At 29.5% G+C, this 6,416-nt stretch overlaps 1 long non-coding RNA gene across 2 annotated transcripts; it reads right to left on the bottom strand.

Moving 5' to 3' along the window:
* LOC145971350 (uncharacterized) lies at positions 1–2,204 on the bottom strand. 2 transcript variants are annotated; one of them, XR_014438859.1, is made up of 5 exons: positions 2,048–2,204; positions 1,643–1,714; positions 1,458–1,529; positions 1,157–1,206; positions 1–39 (listed from the first exon to the last, which is right to left on the bottom strand). It is a non-coding gene; the product is annotated as an uncharacterized LOC145971350 (long non-coding RNA). The 2 variants fall into 2 exon arrangements; XR_014438858.1 differs by lacking the exon at positions 1–39 and having other exon boundaries at positions 1,026–1,206.
* Positions 2,205–6,416: the final 4,212 nt, after the last annotated feature.

The raw sequence follows: 6,416 nt of genomic DNA, 5'->3' as shown, positions 1-6,416 counted from the left end.
TCTTAAACATTTATAATTTTGCAATTTCTTGTAGTATTCCTGAAAATAATTTTAATAATTTAAATTAATAATTTAAATATTTTCATTTTTAAAGCATTTTTAAAAATAAATTTAATTTAATTTTTTAAACTGAAATAAAGCCAAATTACAAATTTCTCTATATTATATTAGACTGCTAACACGGCCATATCTCATATGATAAAATGTAAAATAAAAGCAACCATTTACAACTGGATAGAATTTATACCGGGTATCAAAACAAAACCGGATACAAAATTTAACATAACATAACTATCGCTTTCGAAAGATGCAATTGTAATTTATATGAGTATCGCTTGTATATTTATTTTAATAATTGCTGGTTATTGCTTATATTTATTTAAATACTATATTTTAATATTTTGTAACTACTTATGTTCATTTTAATCACTATCTCATAGAAGTTTATATTTATTTTAATAAATGCCGGCAAAAATTGAAGTACGACATAATATGTATATTAATCTAATCTGTATATGTATGTCCTGCCCAAATGTAAATGGTTATCCTGGCTTCAGCTGTTAGCAGCCTGGTATAATATATGAAATTCTTATAATATAAAAGTCTCTGTGCAGATTACCAAAAAAATTGATTGATATTATAATAATATATATAATTAATGAATTTTTTATAGTAATGCATAATTTGAAATAAAATATAAAATTAATATGTGTATAACATTTATCATATTACATTTATCACATTACAAGTTATTTCATTAATTAATCATTTGGCTTTACATTAAGTTTAAAAACAATATCTACAACAAATGTTGTAATGGATGAGCTAATAAGAAATTAAAGGAAGATAAGTGAATAAGATAAATGCGCGTTATAAGCGAATAAATTAGCATTAGATGTAATTGATACAATTTTTAGTGTTCTTTATTTTTAATAAATTAGGTAAAATCTACAAAAATAATCTTTTCTCTATCTTTTTTCTTTATAATTGAAATACTGCAATATATTTTCGCAATGGATGCAATATATTTCGAACGAATTTATTAAAAGTTATTTAATTTAATCTATTCTAGCTCATCCATTTTAAGGCAACGGATTTATCTACAATCTGTATGAATCCGTTACTTTAAAATTAAATAAAAGTTTTTATCACTTACCGGAGCATTGATGTGCCACAGCGGAGTTGTCATTATCGAAGCTACGTTGTCTGTAACATACAAATATAAAATTCGTTTATAACAAAGCTCAAAATACAATCAATATTTCAAAAAATTATTATTGTGCGGAATTTCATATCCGGTGTGTAAAATAATAAGCAGATATAAACACGTGAAAAGATTTTATAAATTTTAAAATTACTTTTTAAATAGAAATTTTCATATATGATTTTTATAAAAATCTTTCTTTCTAATTTTCTCTTTAATTCCTTTAAATTATAAGAACGAGAATTATATTCACCATCAGGTTGCTTCGCCGATGCAAGATGCCTCTCCCAGGCCTCCTCCTCCTCTCACGATAGTTTTTGTTGGTCTGTAACATACAAAGAAGATTCAAATTGTAGTCACGGTCAAAAAATTATTATTATATGAATTTAATTTTGCGTACGATTTATAACAATTGATATACAAATAATAAATATTCACCATCAGGTTGCTTCGCCGATGCAAGATGCCTCTCCCAGGCCTCCTCCTCCTCTCACAATAGTTTTTGTTGGTCTGTAACATACAAAGAAGATTCAAATTGTAGTCACGGTCAAAAAATTATTATTATATGCATTTAATTTTATATCCGACGCACATAAATAATAAGCAGATAAACAATTTTATAAATTTTGAAAAACATTCTACTAATAAGTAATAATTTAATAATTCTATCAAAAGCTATTCGAACGTAGAAACTTTTAAATTACAGTTTTTATGTAAAAATTTCTCTCTTTTTCTCTTGTTTAAGTCATATAAATAAAAAATCAAATTACGCAATTAATTACGTAATTTAAATCGCGCGTACGCAATTAATAAATAATTATATATAAGCGATAATTTATTTACCATAGAGTTGCTTCACAGGTGCCTGATGCCTCTCCCAGGCCTCCTTCTCCTCTCATGTTGTTGACGCGCGATACTCCCGCACTCACGAGCGATATTTTTATATCGCTATTTCCGCTATTTTACGCGCGATACTTAACGGTGTCCGCACTATTTCGGTACGAAAAAATTTTCTATTTGATCGCGCGATGTATATACTTAATATGTATATCTTGAACGGCACTCCCGGTTTCGGTACGAGCGAAAATCCCATTTCACTTAAGAGAATCAACTTCGAGCCAACCGGTCGGGATTGCAACGATACAACGAGCAAGGACTAAGCCCAAACCGGAAAGAAGACGAAACGATTGACGAAAATAGAGGAAAATGAAGTTCACCAACTCTTTTTCGCGCATAATTATCCTATCTCGTATCGAACCTGGACCCGCTAAGCACGATTTCAGGTGCTCCGCCCGGACATATTATGCCTCCCGCGGTTGCTATATGCTACACCAGGCTAGTAGACGGCAAAAGAAGAGGATACCCACATTTTTTAAATGCTTACATTCAGCAATTTAGAAAATGGGGAGGCAACCCCTTTTACCGAGCGAAAATCGTGCCTAGGGGAATCCACTCGACTCCTCGACAGAGTTAACACACGCAGTGCGTGTGGCTGTAGACGAGCAAAGAGAAGGAACCCATTGACGACCATTCCGAACAATAGATCGAGTTCTAACTAATTCGGGCCGAATGACTTGACGAAGCACGAAGCAAGAGTGTACGTTGCACAGCAACGTGTGCAAACTCGAAACATCCCAGTTAGTTGGCTTCGGAAGTAGAGACTCGTGACAATAAATGAAATTGGGATTTTATATGAAAAGTCCAAAAGTTCCGCGAAAACGCGACGACGCGAGAATACTACAACGCGAAAACGCGGTAACGAAGCGCTTGCCGTCCGCGGCACGTTGACGGCACCGACGACGCGAAAGGGTACTTAGCTTCCCATTCAGGCACCTTAAGATTTATCATAAATAGAAAAATTTAAGATAAACCTCAAGGCACCATCCAAGTACTAAGCCTTCCCACCACGACAAGGTGTACCCCATGGGAGGGTTATATTATATATAATTTTATATATAATATAATACATAATTTGAAATTTATTTTGTAATATAATACATAAATTTAAATTCGCAAATATAAACAATAAATAAAAATATAAAAGATAAAAGAAAATCTATTATATAAAGCAATGTTCAAAATAATTGATTTTAAAACTAATTATTGCGCGCAATTAATTTTTACTTTTAAATAGATATATTTTAATGTTATATATCGCGTAATTACAAAATAATTTATATTTCTTATATATAAACTTTTAAAAATATGATAAATAAAAAAATTTCTATTTTTTTATACATGAAATATTTAAATAAATATATTAATATGAAATGTTTTATAAAATATAAGAAGTATCTGAAAATATTAATTAATAAACAATTTTATAAATGTTTTAATTATTTTAAAATAAAATGGAATATTTTTTATAAGTATATGTATTATATATGTTACAATTTAAAATCACTATTGAATCACTATCAAAGAAATAAAACGAAACGAGAAATATGTATATTTTGAATATATATACTATTGATAAATAATTTATATATTGTTGCGTCCGCGGAACGATATATATCGAACGCGGGTAACACAATCGGCATGCGCTGACGCTCGTGCACTCGTAAATAATAACGCGATTTAAGGTGCACCAGAATTTTAATAAATCGCGAGTAACATACAAGAATTCAGAATAATCGTAAAACGGATCACAAATAGACGCGCGTCCGCACAACTTGACAGCTAGGCTTAGACTCTCTGACAGTCGTTGTTTATAACAATATCTTGACAACGCGCGCGAAAGCGATCTTCTTCGAAAGAATTCAACGGGTGACAAATACAGTCAGCGGGACGGGACGCGGGGACGCAACAATATAATAAATAATGAATATGATAAATAATTTATATTAATGACTTACATCATATCTTATTGATCCATCCACTTCCAGAACCTCCTTTTTTCTTTTGCTTCCTTCGCTCTTTCCTCGTGGCACTTTAATCCTCGTTGCACTCATTTGAATTCCTCGTTACACTTACACTTATTCACGAAAAGTTCCTCATTGCACTTGCAATTGTGTTTAGAGAAAGAATTTGATAATATATGAAACGTCTCACATCACTACTTCACTGCTCAAGAGCCACCGAGCGAATGATCGTAAGTCAAGAACATTACCGCGGTACTGTTTATATCGCCAGGGTCGACTATGTAAAGAAAGAATTTGATAATATATGAAACGTCACTACTTTATTGCTCAAGAGCCACTGAGCGAATGATCGTAAGTCAAGAACATTACCGCGGTACTGTTTATATCGTCAGGGTCGACTATGTAAAGAAAGAATTTGATAATATATGAAACGTCACTACTTTATTGCCCAAGGTTACTGTGCGAATGACCATAAATCAAAAACATTACCGCGGTACTGTTTATATCGCCAAAGTCAACTTATACTACGTTATTATTATAATTTATCGTTGAAATATTCTATAAGTGATTGCCGATTAAGAAAATTTAAAGCATCGGTTGAAATTTATTTAATTCTAATAAATATTATTAGGAAAATTATTATAATAAGCATCAATAATCGAAAGATTATAACAAAATTAATTTTTTTATCCCTTTTTATGTATCCCCTATGTTTCAATTTTTATTCGCAGTAATTAATGATTGCAATTCGATAGATTTATCGTTGCGATATACAATTTCATGTCGTTTATCATAAATTAATTAATTTTTAATTATTAATAATTATATCAAATTATGTTTCGATACTATCGTAATCGTGTTTAGAAAAAAAAAATTCGACAATATGTGAAGCGTTTCGCACTACTACTTTATTGCTCGAGTGTCACCGTGCAAGTGATAAAACCGTAACATATTAATAATAGCACGCTACTGTTTATTGCCAAAGTCGAACACCGTGTTATTGATAATTCATGTATATATGCGTGGAATGAATTAAATTATACGAATATTTTAAAGTATAAATTAATTATTTATTAAACGATTAATATATCTCACAAAACTTTAACTATATGACTTTTATCATTCGATCATTTTATCACGCGTTCTCAATTTGAATTGTATTTAGATTGTTAGAAAGTTGAGTGAGAGAGAGAGAGAGAGAGAGGGAGGGAGAGAGAGAGACATAAAACACTCGAATAAATACACTTAATTTTTAAGTATCGTTAAAGAAATAATTATTCTTATAAAGATCACAATAAAACGATAATTTATAATTTTAATTCTTGTCACACACTTCTATTTTTAAAACAATACGTCAAAATTTAAATACAAGTATAAACAATTAATACTCTTTATAGATCTATTCTTTATAAAACTCAAAATAATTCATTTTGTAAAACTAATTATTACGCGCAATCAATTGTTTGATCTTTTATCTCTGATATTGATACTTTAAATGTAAAACTAGCAAAAAATATTTTCTTTTATTATAAATTTTTAAAAAATGTAATTAAAAATAAAGAGAGTATGTTAATTTTTATATATGAAATATTTAAATAATTATATTATTTTAAAAATATTTTCTAAAATATTAAAATATTTCTATATAAAAGTATTAATTAATAACAAAAATATTATAGATGCTTTATTATAGATACTTTAAATGTGTTAAAGTAAAATCTGGAATATTTTATACATGCATTATGTGATTTTTAGTGCGAATTATATATACTATCGAGAAAATGAAAAAATAATAAGCAATATATCTATTTTGAAAATAATATATATAAATAATGAATAATTTTATATATATACACGGTACATGTATATTAATACGAATTATAGGTTCGAAAGTTTAATATAATTTAAAGTCATGATACAATAATCGTTTAATTAATAATTAATTTAACAATATATACGTATTTCTTACTACTATATCTTTACTATTCGAGTGTCGCTGTGTGAATGATACCAAGACCGTACGACATGAACACTACCGCGCTATTGTTTACATCGTCAAGGCCGAACACCGGGCCCATTTATTGTCCATTCGTCATATCGAAATATATTTTACGTATTTTAATACAGCAAATAATTTTTCAATATCGATCGCGATCGCCTCTAGAAAAGGAATTTAACGGAGCACCATTAATTTACTCTTTGAGTGTCGTCGCGCGAATAATAATATAGCCGAAAAATTAGTCCGAAAGATCGAAAACCGTGTTATTATTATTTTTTTATCGAAACATTTTTCAAGCCTATGACATATAAACATTAGCGCGCTATTGTTTACGCCGCCAAGGTCGGTGTTA

Source organism: Camponotus vicinus, unplaced genomic scaffold (assembly GCF_025532165.1).
Source record: "Camponotus vicinus isolate PSW18456_S1 unplaced genomic scaffold, iyCamVici1.0 SCAF_5, whole genome shotgun sequence".
Lineage (NCBI taxonomy): Eukaryota > Metazoa > Arthropoda > Insecta > Hymenoptera > Formicidae > Camponotus > Camponotus vicinus.
This window is presented reverse-complemented; position numbering and strand designations above follow the sequence as displayed.